Raw genomic sequence first — 11,588 nt, 5'->3', positions numbered from 1 at the left:
TGATGGCAGCAAGGAGTAAAAAAAAAAAGAATGAAAAAAAAAGTGCTGTTTATTTCATCTTCCTCCTTTGCTTTTTCCTCTACTTCCAGCATTCAGAATACTCCCCAATATCTCCCCTCATTACAATTTCTTATTCTTTAGTTTCTTTTTTCCCATTACCAGCATCACTGGAGTATTCTTTGAGGCTAATTTCATCCTATGTTTAACATTGTTATGAGTTCATGTTAAAATGCCTTGTAGCTGCTCCATGACACAGTTTCTAAATTTTCCTTTCAATACTTCTCTGAAGTGGACATTGAGGGTATTTTTATCCCCATTTTACAGATGAGAAAACCGAGGTTAAAAGATTCTTTACAAAGCTTGGTGTGTTGACTTTTTCTCAGTATTTTTTTACAGACTTTATTGGAAGTATTTTCATCATTTTTCTCTGTAGGAAAAAGTGTTAGAAATTTCAAACAATTGACTTCAAACCAAATATTTAAAACAAACCTGGCTATTTATTGGGAATTTCCTATATGGTGATTTCTTTAGGCAGAGAGAACAGATGTGTTTGATGGTCACCACTGTCGTTCCTGATACCAGGGTTATCCTTAGAGGCCACAAGATTTCCTTACAGAGGTTGTGAGCTGCCCTGCCCATGGAGGTGCAGAGATTTTTTCCCACAGCCTAAAATTGGTGAAGTGCACAATCTTTTTTTTTTTATTCCCTAGGTTCTAATGATATCGGTGAATATTATCAAACTCTGCTCCAGTCTCTTGTTGCCTACCTTCTGAGATTTAACATCAACTGCATCTTCTGGAAATGGGTCACATCCTTGGGTGTAACCTAGGTAAGTCTTCTTCAGTGGACAAATGGGACACACACACACACACACACACACACACACACACACACACACACACACAGGATTTCCTGCACTCCCTGGGGAATTTACTTGTGTGCATGTTCAGAGTATATTATTTGACAGGCTGTACAGGTGAAAGTTTTATCTCTGAATTATTTTGCATTGTTCCCCCCTGGCCCCAGCACAGGGCATTTTTCTTCCTGCTCTAGGAATTTATGGCGAAGCATTGTTCCCAGATTGGTTCTCTAGGAAAGTTCTTGGGTACCTTTTCATCAATTGCTACATGCTCAACGCACATAGTCTAATTTCAGTATTAGTACAACCAGAACATATTAAACATATTAAGGTAGGTAAATGTCCTCCTTCTGCTGTTGTGAAGATATGATTATGTACTGTGTTCTAACACACCAAATATAAGTGATGTTTGTTTTATTCCCTATCCTCAATAATCTGGAACACTGCTCTTATCAGTAATGTGAAAAACTGGGAGATATCTAGCTTCATGTCTTTACCACCCTCTTCTCTTTTTTAGAATACACATCTAATATATTTAATTAAATACAACAGATTAAAATTAGGCAGTGTGGTTCCTTGGAGGGAAGATGGACTTTCAAACAAGAGAGTCTTGGGTTTGGACCCTGACATGATGTTTTATTAGCTATGTGACTTTGGCCTATTTAGTTTACTTTTATGAAACTTAAATTCTTTTTTTCTGTAAAATGGAGGAAAAGTTCCTCTTACAATTTTTTAGGGATTAAAAAGGGTGATGGAGAAAGTGCCTGACATTTAGATAGAACATAATCAGAAAAATGTCAGTTTCTATCTTTTTTTTCCTACCTTTTTATCCTAAGTTCGGTAATAAAGCTTTCTTGGGAATGAAATTTATATGTGACAGGTTTATTTGCCCATTAGGACTTCATACAGTGTGAACAGCTTGCAGTGCGTCATGACGGTGTCGGCTCTTCACGTGTGGTGTGGTGGGAAACGCGTTCTCTTTACCATTGTTCGTTTCAGGACACGCTCATTTGAACTGGTGGCTGAAAGTGACAGCCTGCCTTGAGGCTGGTCTCTTTCAGTGTTGTGGTGTGACTGTTTGCCCTTTAAAAGTCTACTGGTTTGGGAATTAGATGATCAACCATGCTCACCTGACATGCAAGTGTGCTGGAGAAACAGTGAATACTCTTCGAGCTTCATCTCTCATAAATCTCTCCTTCAGTCTGGACTGCTGTGCCAGAACTTTCTTTGCCATCACCACCACAAAGATTGTTCCCGGCCAATGGCCCATCTGATAGTCAACTGCTTCCCTCTTAATTTGATGGCTAGTAAGAGCACACTGAAGTCCACACTGAGGAGACAAAGTCAGTTTGGAAAACAGGGGCGCTTTGAGCAAGTATAAAGGTCCCATCAAGATCCCATGTCTTTGTTCTGCATCAGAGGGAAAGGACAGTACTTGATATCCCTAGACAAGAGCTTCTCCAGGCGACAAGTACAAATTACTCTTCTTACTCTTGTAATCTGAGTGATTAGCACTTGCTCCAGGACAAGGGTTTCGGCATTACAGAACAGTCACAAACCACATCTAACCCTCCACATGTTGCCTCCCTAATGAAATGAAGAACGGCTCTGCAAAAGAAATAAAACAGAGGTGAGGAAAGCTTACAAATAACTAGGGAAAGTAAGACGGGAGTCAGATTCGACATGCTGTGCTATCAAAAACATAGTAAGAAACAGCTCCATTAATTCTGTGTGAATAGCTAGGTAAATGTACTCTTAAGACTTAAATCATGAGCAAAGTGGAAATTGCCCAAAGAAGTAAATAATTTATTGATAGAGCCTTTTATAAATAATCATGATTTGTCTCTGCTGGATATTTCATGTTTAAATTGTCATCAAAATAGTTTCCATTTTAACAACAAGGCATGGGATTGCGTTTTTATGACATTAAAAAAAAAGCTAAGTACTTAATAACATCCCCGTAGAATTATTCCTTAAATTTTATTTGCACCAAAAATACATGGAGGAAACCCAGTAAACCAAACAAAAACCAAACAGAAACAAAATAAAAAATGATTATGAGGACTTGTGCACTGGCAGTGATAATAATGACCCTTTTGCACTGAAGGTTAGTTTTCCATGTGTCATGAACACATGAGAGAAAATCTGTAAGACAAAAGCTGATCTGGTCTGCTAGGGCCCTACAAAGCAGTAGGTTTTCTGTTTTCATTACCTTCATCACATCACCTTTTTTCATCACATCAAAGACCTCCCTCTACTTCACACTCAGTGAGCTGGGTACAGCGAAGGGCGTGAGCCTCCTTGGACTGGAGGAGAGAGAACTCCATAGGGTTGTCAGGGTGCCCTTGGACACAGAGGTGCCACCTTTGGCCTCTCAGTCTAATGGAATGTGTCCAGTAGGGATGGAAGGATCCCCTACAGTGGAGAATTGCTGCTGTGGAGTGTAAATATATGCTCAAAAATAAGTGCTGGCTGGATACATTACTGGCCAATTGTCGATTTGCATGTGTGATTATTTCTTCAAGTGGCAAAAAAGAAAAAAAAATGCATATGCAAAGATATACATTTCAGTTCTCTCCCTGACTCCAGTTTCATTCTTGACACCCATTGGAGAGCCTTTCCTTGTAGAAGCAGAACTGCAATGATTGAAAGGCCCAAGGAGTCAAGGCCAGTCTTCCTGGATGTTCAGGCCATCCCCAGTCCCCCACCCCCACTCAGCTCAGCTGCTGCCCTGGCCAGGCTGAGCCCGGTTCCTTGCCACACCCCGTTCTTCCCTTTCTGAGCTGCCTCTGTTTATGCTCGGCCTGGAGAGCCCTCCTCCTCTCAAAGTCCTGCTGTCTTTCCAGGACCCAGATGGGGTGACCCCGCTCCTGGGAGGAAGCTCATGGCAGCCCTGGAGATTAGAGCTGTCTGCGCCTGCTGCTCCTTGCTTGTGTTCAGCTTTTGGCACTTCTCATACTAAGGCTTGTATTTTAGTTACCTGCCAGCCTCCCCAACCAGGTACAAACTCCTCAAGGGCCAGGACTTGTCTTATTCATCTTTGTGAGAGAGTGCCGCAGGCACCGGGAGAGTTTTTCAGTGCAGGCTCGGCAAGGTAAATGCTGGCTGATACACCTTTTCCTCTTTATTTAGATTTTGGTGATTCACAGTGTGAAAACTGGAGTTAGTCTTTCAATGTTCAAACCCCTTGCTACTCTTGAGCTTCTGCTGAGGTATCACATTGTGTCCTGGTCTCAACTTCCAAAAAGGGTTTATGCTTCTGCCCTGTAAAGGTTTAGGCCCTGCAAGCTTGGGCAGTATTGTGTCTTTCATTTCAAATCCTGTCCATCAGATTATATTTTCCACATTGGCTTTCCCCTTACAGCCAAAACTAATGCCTCAGTGCGTTCAGACCCAGTGCTGAGCTAGTAAGAAGGGCCCCCTTTGTGCAGTAGGCCCTGGACCGGAGTCTGCCAGAGGATTCCAGATTTGTCACCGCTCTGGACCGGCCTTTTGGTTGGTGCCTAGAGAGGGTGGTTGCTCCTCCCAGCCAAGGACCCTGCTGGAGAACTTGCCAGGGGAAGTGTTTGCTCTTCTTAGGATTTTTACGAATGGATTTTTACATAGCTCGGAGTGGATCAGTAATTTTCCACAGTCAGAGTGCCCCTGCCAGATGAGTAGTTTCCCTCAGGTTGGTAGGATGCCTTCCGATAAGATTTAGGAGCAAATAAAATGTTTATTTATTGTGGACCTTTGAATATCAGCCATAGAAGAGGGGAGGGGACCTAGGTTGCAGCAGAGACCTTGAGAGAGCTAAAGACCCAGACAGATGGATGAAATCAGGGTTCCAGTCAACAGGGAGCCTAGGCAACACCAAGGGACCTTTGGTGACTACACACACTAATGTTCTAATTCATAGCATGAAGGAACGTAGATTTGATGAAAACCTAGCTGTCTGCCTACCGAGGTAAGGGTGATATCTTGTTGGTGTACTTCCTGGCAAAGCAGTACATCTTAAAGATAACAAATATACATGCGTGCATAATTACAGCTCATGGTTTTTGAGCTCTTTCGAGGTAACATGCTTTGTGCTTTACATTAGCCGTGTCATTCAATCTTCACAACAGTTCTAAGAGAGAAATATAATTATCACCACTTTATAAATACCCACAGTGAGGAGGTCACCTATCTTACTTACATACCAAATTTTAACTGATGGTTTTTCCAAGTTGTTTGTTTTCCTTTGATTTCCCCAAAGACTGGAAGAAATCTAGCAGCTCAACAGTTTTTGTCTTCACTGTTGTCCAAGGACAAGGGTGTTTAAGAAGTTTGCTAGAAAAACACGTATCAGTTAGGAGGGTGCTGTGCGAGGGTGACCAACGAAGATTTTTCTCTAAGTAGGAGCTGATATTTTAGGATGCGATAGATACAAATGGGGTTGGCAGCAATTCTCCCAATGTCCCTATCTATGTTAACTCTTTGCTCTTGATCGTTAGCTGACTGGTCCAGAAATACCCGATCCAAGTAAGCTCTCTCTTATGGGTGCTGGGTTAAGAGATTAAAGACCTGTAAGTCCTGGGTGCTGAATAAACTCATAGCACGAAAGAGGGCTGGTTTTCAACTGCCTGCTCCTGTGACTTTCATAGATATCTATCTCTCTACCCATGTTGATGCCTTGTACTTCTGGTATTTATAGATCCTTAGCTGGGCTGGGAGTGAGTACACTCACAGGTATCCATATGTCATCTGGGCAAAGCATGTGCAGCTCTGCTATTTTGATCTTTCTTCTGCCTTGAACTCAAAGTCTGCAGGAAGAAGCAGAAATTCATTCCATCTTTGTGGGTTGTGGGGTGGGCACAGAGGCACAGTCCCCTAAACTTGTCCTTGTTACTGTGATGCTTGCTCAGCAATCAGCAGCTCCCCTTCTCCTGTCTGCTGTCATCCAGGCCCGAGGCTGAAAACGGGTGGATAGTGATTTTGAAAGCAGTAGATGGCTCAGACCAAAGGTTGCAGGGTGAGGCTGGTCTCTACTGCTCCTCGCAGGGTATGAAAGGAGGAAGAGGAAGGCCGGTATAATGCAGGAGAGAGTATGTACATAAGGAGTATGGTAGGGGGAGGGCGGAAGCGCTCTGTATGGGAAAAGCTCATCTCAGCCTAGGAAAAAACGAATAAGCACCTGAAAATAAAGAATAGATGATTAGTTAGAAACACCTTGTAAAAATACCTGCTCATAAAAATTAGGACTCTGAAATGTAAATGCCCTGAAAATCTGCAAGTCTGAAAGATAAACTTCCTGAGTTTATTATCTTTAAAAATGCACGTTGGAGCTAGAAGCAGATTCAGGAAAAAGTTTGCAAAAGCTGGCAAAAGAGTAGACGTGACCTCCTGGTAAATTAGATATGATGATTTTACAAGAGGATGTAAGAAAAATTGACAGAAACATCAATAGTACAAAACACCAGTGATAATGTAATCAAGGGCTATAAATTATATAGATTTTGAAATGATAAATTATGACATGTCAAATTGGTAGATTTAAGGAGACTTATAAGACTAGGAATTCAGTCCAGCCAAGCAGATGTTAAATGTTTAGAATTTAGGAAAGCACTTAGGGTGAGCTCTCAAAACATTTTACTTGCAAAATTAGTTCAGATTGATTTGGATATGAACATGCTGGAAATCAGGCCACAAACATGAGCTCTGAAGAGATACAAGGAGGTGCCCAGCAGCAGAACGGGAGACAGCAAGAAAAGGAAAATAATTTTTGATGTATCTTCTTTTTCTATAGGAAGTGATTTTTTTTTTAAATAGGAAATAATTATGTATATATCTTTTCCCATAACTGTTAAGGAGCTGATTAGTTTTTTTAAACTGTGAGGTCATAAAATAAAATAGAAATAAGGATATGCCAAGAAAAAGGAATAAGCACATTGGATTCTATTTAAAAAAGAATCTGGATTTGGATCTTTTCTGTGTTGAAGACAGTCATGGGATGCAGTAACTACCCATTCATCCCGTAAGCACCTGTTTCCTTCATTCTTGGTGTTGAGGGAACCCAGGAGGGTGGCCTAGAGGGTCCAGGGAGAGACTCCTAGAGTCCGTGGGAACTGAATTCTTGAGTTATTAAAATAATAACTGTTCATGTTGTATAATATTTTGTATTTTAGAAGGCACTGACACCTACAGGACCTTATTTGATCTTTGTCGTAGCTCTGTGTGCAGAGCAGAGAGGGTTAACACTTTTGGGGTCTATTTCACATCACCTCTCTACAGGATTAGCCATGTCCTCCTCTTCGACATCCTCTCCTCTCCTGGCTTTTGTAAGACTTTACGCTAATAATTTTCTTTCCATCTTCCTGGATGTTCCTCAGGATCTATTGCCACTCTTTTCTTTCAGCCCATCTCTTAAATGTCATGCCCTTAAGAGGTGTTGTCTCCTGCTCTCCTCTGCTTCACTTCATACACTAGTGGTAATGATTTACTTGACTCATGGCTGACACGCTCAAGCATTGGAGTGGAGTGCAGGTGGGGTGGGGAGGAAAGGCACTGGAGAATTTCAAGGGAGTAGAATGTGCAGTTGGAAAAAGCTCCCTGGGTCACTCTGACAGCCCTTTTGTCTTTCTGTTTTGAGTACCACTTATCTATACGTGCTGATGATTATAGTCCCAGCCAAACTCTGTTGAACTCTGGATCCAGTTTTCTACAGGAACTTGATGCTTGGCTGTTTAACCAGAATCCTACTCAGTGTCCCAAACCGAACCTACTAGTGCCTGGTCCCCCCACCCAAGTGAGGAGGAATGTGACTGCATCCTCTATTCCTCCCTCTCCCCTCACATCCCTCACTCCCCACAGCCTATGATCAATATCCGAGCCCTTCAAATGATATCTTTCAAAATTGTTTGTGATATGCCCACTTCTCTCTGGTCCCATTGCCACTGCCCACATCACTGTCCTAAATTACTGCAGCAGGCTCCTAACTGGTTTTCTTGCTTCCAGTCTTAAGCTCTTGGTACACATTCTCCATGTTGCTGTTACAGTAATTGTTCTAAAATAAAAACCTGGCTGTGTAACTCATGACCAATAGGTAAACATAGAGGATGGTGCATGAAGTTGTTAGCAGGACTCTGTTTACTTGCCAGTCTCATCTCTTGACATTCCTACCCTATCTTCCCCTTGAACCCTGTACTTCAATCATACTACACATCTTCTCCGCATGTGCAATGCCCTCCTTCATCTGCCTGCCCAGCCTTAGTCCCTACTTGGCTAATGCCTCCTATACCTGTGCCTTCGAATTTCAGGTGTCCATTTGGCAAGTTTTTCCTGACTCCCTTCCAGGACATGAGTTCATTGCTCCCTTCCTCATTTGCCTCCATATCCCTCGGGTGTAATTCTCTTATACTCCCCTGCTAGAGTATAAAAGCTCTTTGAGGAACAAGACAATTATTCAACATCATTTTATACTCAGAGCCTGGAACATAGCAGACATCCAGTTAATGTTCATTAGATAAATGATGAGTGCATAATAAATTGCTATTTCTCAGGGGAAGAAATAGAGGTTAATTCACATGTTGAGGAGTGACACAGTGAGTCTTCTAATCTAGAATTATTTCCAATAAATCATCTATCTCTGGTTAGAGAGAACTATAGATATATACAAATTGGGATTGAATCTTTATAGCATGAGATGGTGTTTTATAGGCTTTTCAATTTTTCTATTTTGCTACAGAATGGTCGCACTCAGTGACAGCAGGAGAACGAAGGGTCAGTGTGGCTCACATCCAGGGATGATACCGGGTGAAGTGGACTAGAAATCAGGGCCCCATCGCCAGTTCTTCCCATGCTTTTCTTTCAGTACTTAGCTCCTCTCGGGCTTAGCCTCCCTCTCCATAGCATATGTGGGTAGCTTAGATGGTGTTTAAAGTTCTGTCGAACTCCGTAACTCTGTTAAACTGAGTGTGTTGCAGTGCCCTTTAAGCTCCTTCCTCCTTAAAAAGCTCAGTGAGTAGCCAGTGAAATGTATCAGGAAGTATGGTGTGTCTTGAGGCTTGGCACAAAAATCTCTTGGCACAGGTCTCCTGGGTGGCATGCAACTGAGGGGCACGACTGGTTGGTCTCAGGTCCAGAGGTTTCCCCCGATTCCTGGCCTTTCATGGGGAGGGAGGGCTCCTATTGCTGTAATCCCTATCTAAACACGCGTTCGCCTGATGGTGTAGAGGACCCAATAGAAGGTGGGCCGAGTTCGAAGTGAGGAAAGTTGCACTGGTGTCTCCCACAGCCAGCCTATCCCAAGGGTCTGTACTAACAGTTTCTCACTGTACCTGTCTACAGGGAATTCCCCAACCACATCTTCTAACAAGGAAAGCATGCCCAGGTAGGGACATGTTTGTTTCCACAGAGGAGTCTCCTATCCTCTTTGCTACCAGCAGCAGCTGATTGGATCGGGTGGCGTCTGTCACAAGCACAGCCAAACTGTAGGCTGGTTAAAAACCTGTTGCATGACCTCATGCAAAAAAAACATTAACTGCAATCAGGCTCTTGAACTGGGAAACACTGAAAGAATGGGGCAACCAACCCCATTCATTCCAGTGGTAGAAAGAGTAGCTGAAAACACACAAGAGAGGAGCCCTGAGTTATGGTTAGAACCAGGATGGTCATGGCCACCTGAAGTGATGAGGAGGCAGAAACTGGAGTTTGTAAAAACTTTTAAAAATTATACTTACACATAGGAATCCCTGAGGGATAAGATATACGATCTGATCTGGAGTAAAGAGTAAAAAGTCAGGAAGAAGAGAACAGAGTGGACAAGGAGAGAAAGCCCATGGGGGTCAAGCCCACGCAGCCTGCTGCTGCGGTCCGGACGGCTGTCTCAGATCTGCACAATCTTCTGGTCCAAGTTCATGCTCAGAGAGATCTGGCCCAACCACGTTTCCTGATCTTATTTCTGAGAGCTTTTTTCTCCAGTGTGTATTCTTACAACAACCACCCCTTCTTTATTTCTTTTCGGTAACTGGAAGAACCTAACACAGACACCCTTAGGGTAGGACTCCTGAACTCTGACTTACTGCTCTGTCAAGTATTCAGATCACTCTTTCTCCACATTCACGGATGCTTCAATTTGCACAGCACGGCTCCTCAAATAGACAATAAGCAAATTCCCATATGTTGATCTTTAAGGAAATATTTAAATTGGAGCTTCATAATTTGGGGCTTATGGACCCCAAGGAAACTCTGGGTGGTCTTCAAGGAGGTCTACAGACCCTCTGAAATTGTATGCAGTGGAAATGTGTATGTGTGGGGTACATCTGAGGAGGATTTCTATAACTTTAATCAGATTCTCAGAGTGATCCATAACCTCCTACAAGTTAAGGATCACTAGTTTATCACTAGCATAGCTGGGCTGCCAAGAGCTCAGATCTAGAATCAGAAATGGAGCCGAAATCCCAGCTGTACCACTGCCCATTGGGATGGGCTTCAGTGTTTGCTTTACTTCTATATCTTATGTTATTTATGCATGAAATGGGTCCAATACCAAGAGTACTTACATACAGGAGTGTTATAACAATTAAAAGAGGTAACAGACATAATGTGCTTAGCACAGCCCCTGGCATATAGCAAATTCTTAGTGACGGTATTATGACATTTTTATTATATTTAAGAGGTATAAATGCAGTCATTTGTTCATTGTCATATGTTTTCAAATTCTGAATATTTATGTTTTATTATTGAGGGCAATTGTTTTGTTTTGTTTTGTCAGAGAATTTTGAGGCCAGAGGACAGGGCCAATAAACAAAAACAATTTTTCAAAAATGGAATTTTTATTCTCTAGTGAAGCACAGCAGAAAATGCTATTCAATGGGTACTCACATTTTAGAAAATTTATAAATGTATAAAGTACTGATTAACTAAATGGATCTATTTTATAATGGTCAATTTAATTGTATATATCACCATAATAACTAATAAAAATTAGATGAATTTAAAAGTCTGCTGCTTGTAGGTGAATGAAATATTGAAATGGCTAGAATTTTCACTTAACTTGAAGAATTGTTACCACTTAACATACATGCATTTAATGCCCATTGGTTTGCCCTGGAAGAATAATGAAGAAACCAAATGTGCTGACCAGAGTTTACATGAATGTTTCAAAACAGCTGAAATACACTTGATTGCATTTCTTCAATGCCTACTAAAAATCCATCATTAGGCACGTTTGGGCATTACCAGTTAACTTGTGTAGGACAATGTGTGATCTCCAGCAGGTCAAGCTTCTGACTAGCTGTTCTAGAACAAAAGCAGATGGAGGGGAGTGTATAGTTCAGTGGTAGAGTGCCTGCTTAGCATGCACAAGGTCTTGAGTTCAATCCCCAGTACCTCTGTTAAAAAAAGAAAAACAGACACACACATACAACAAGTCTAGAACAGAAGCAGGTGCAAACAATCTGACTGAAGGTAAGAGGGCAAATGTTGCTGTGACACTCTGCACCCAGATAGGAGATAGATGACATCATTTTCCCAACTTACCTCAACTAAATATTCCACAGTGGAGTCGGACCTCCTAGGTACCTGCCTGGACCTTTAGAAGTGGTGAAAAGGACTGTGGGGCAACTGTGAGCATGCAGTCAGCTGTGGCGATACAGCTGGTTCCAGCAGGAACTGTCAATGAGGCCTCTGTGGTGGAGAAAACAAATCCTCAAAATTCCTGACGGGAGGCCCTTGACTTTTAATTGGACAGGTGGTTAATCAGGTGTAT

General features: G+C 42.1%; 1 long non-coding RNA gene across 1 annotated transcript in view; it reads left to right on the top strand.

Annotated features, from left to right (window-relative positions):
* The first annotated feature begins 716 nt into the window (after positions 1-716).
* LOC135321576 (uncharacterized) overlaps positions 717-11,588 on the top strand; it is a 288,264-nt gene continuing 277,392 nt past the window's right edge. The window contains exon 1 of the long non-coding RNA XR_010381441.1: positions 717-829. This is a non-coding gene — a long non-coding RNA (uncharacterized LOC135321576). The remainder of the gene's footprint in view (positions 830-11,588) is intronic.

Source organism: Camelus dromedarius, chromosome 6, assembly GCF_036321535.1.
Source record: "Camelus dromedarius isolate mCamDro1 chromosome 6, mCamDro1.pat, whole genome shotgun sequence".
Lineage (NCBI taxonomy): Eukaryota > Metazoa > Chordata > Mammalia > Artiodactyla > Camelidae > Camelus > Camelus dromedarius.
This window is presented reverse-complemented; position numbering and strand designations above follow the sequence as displayed.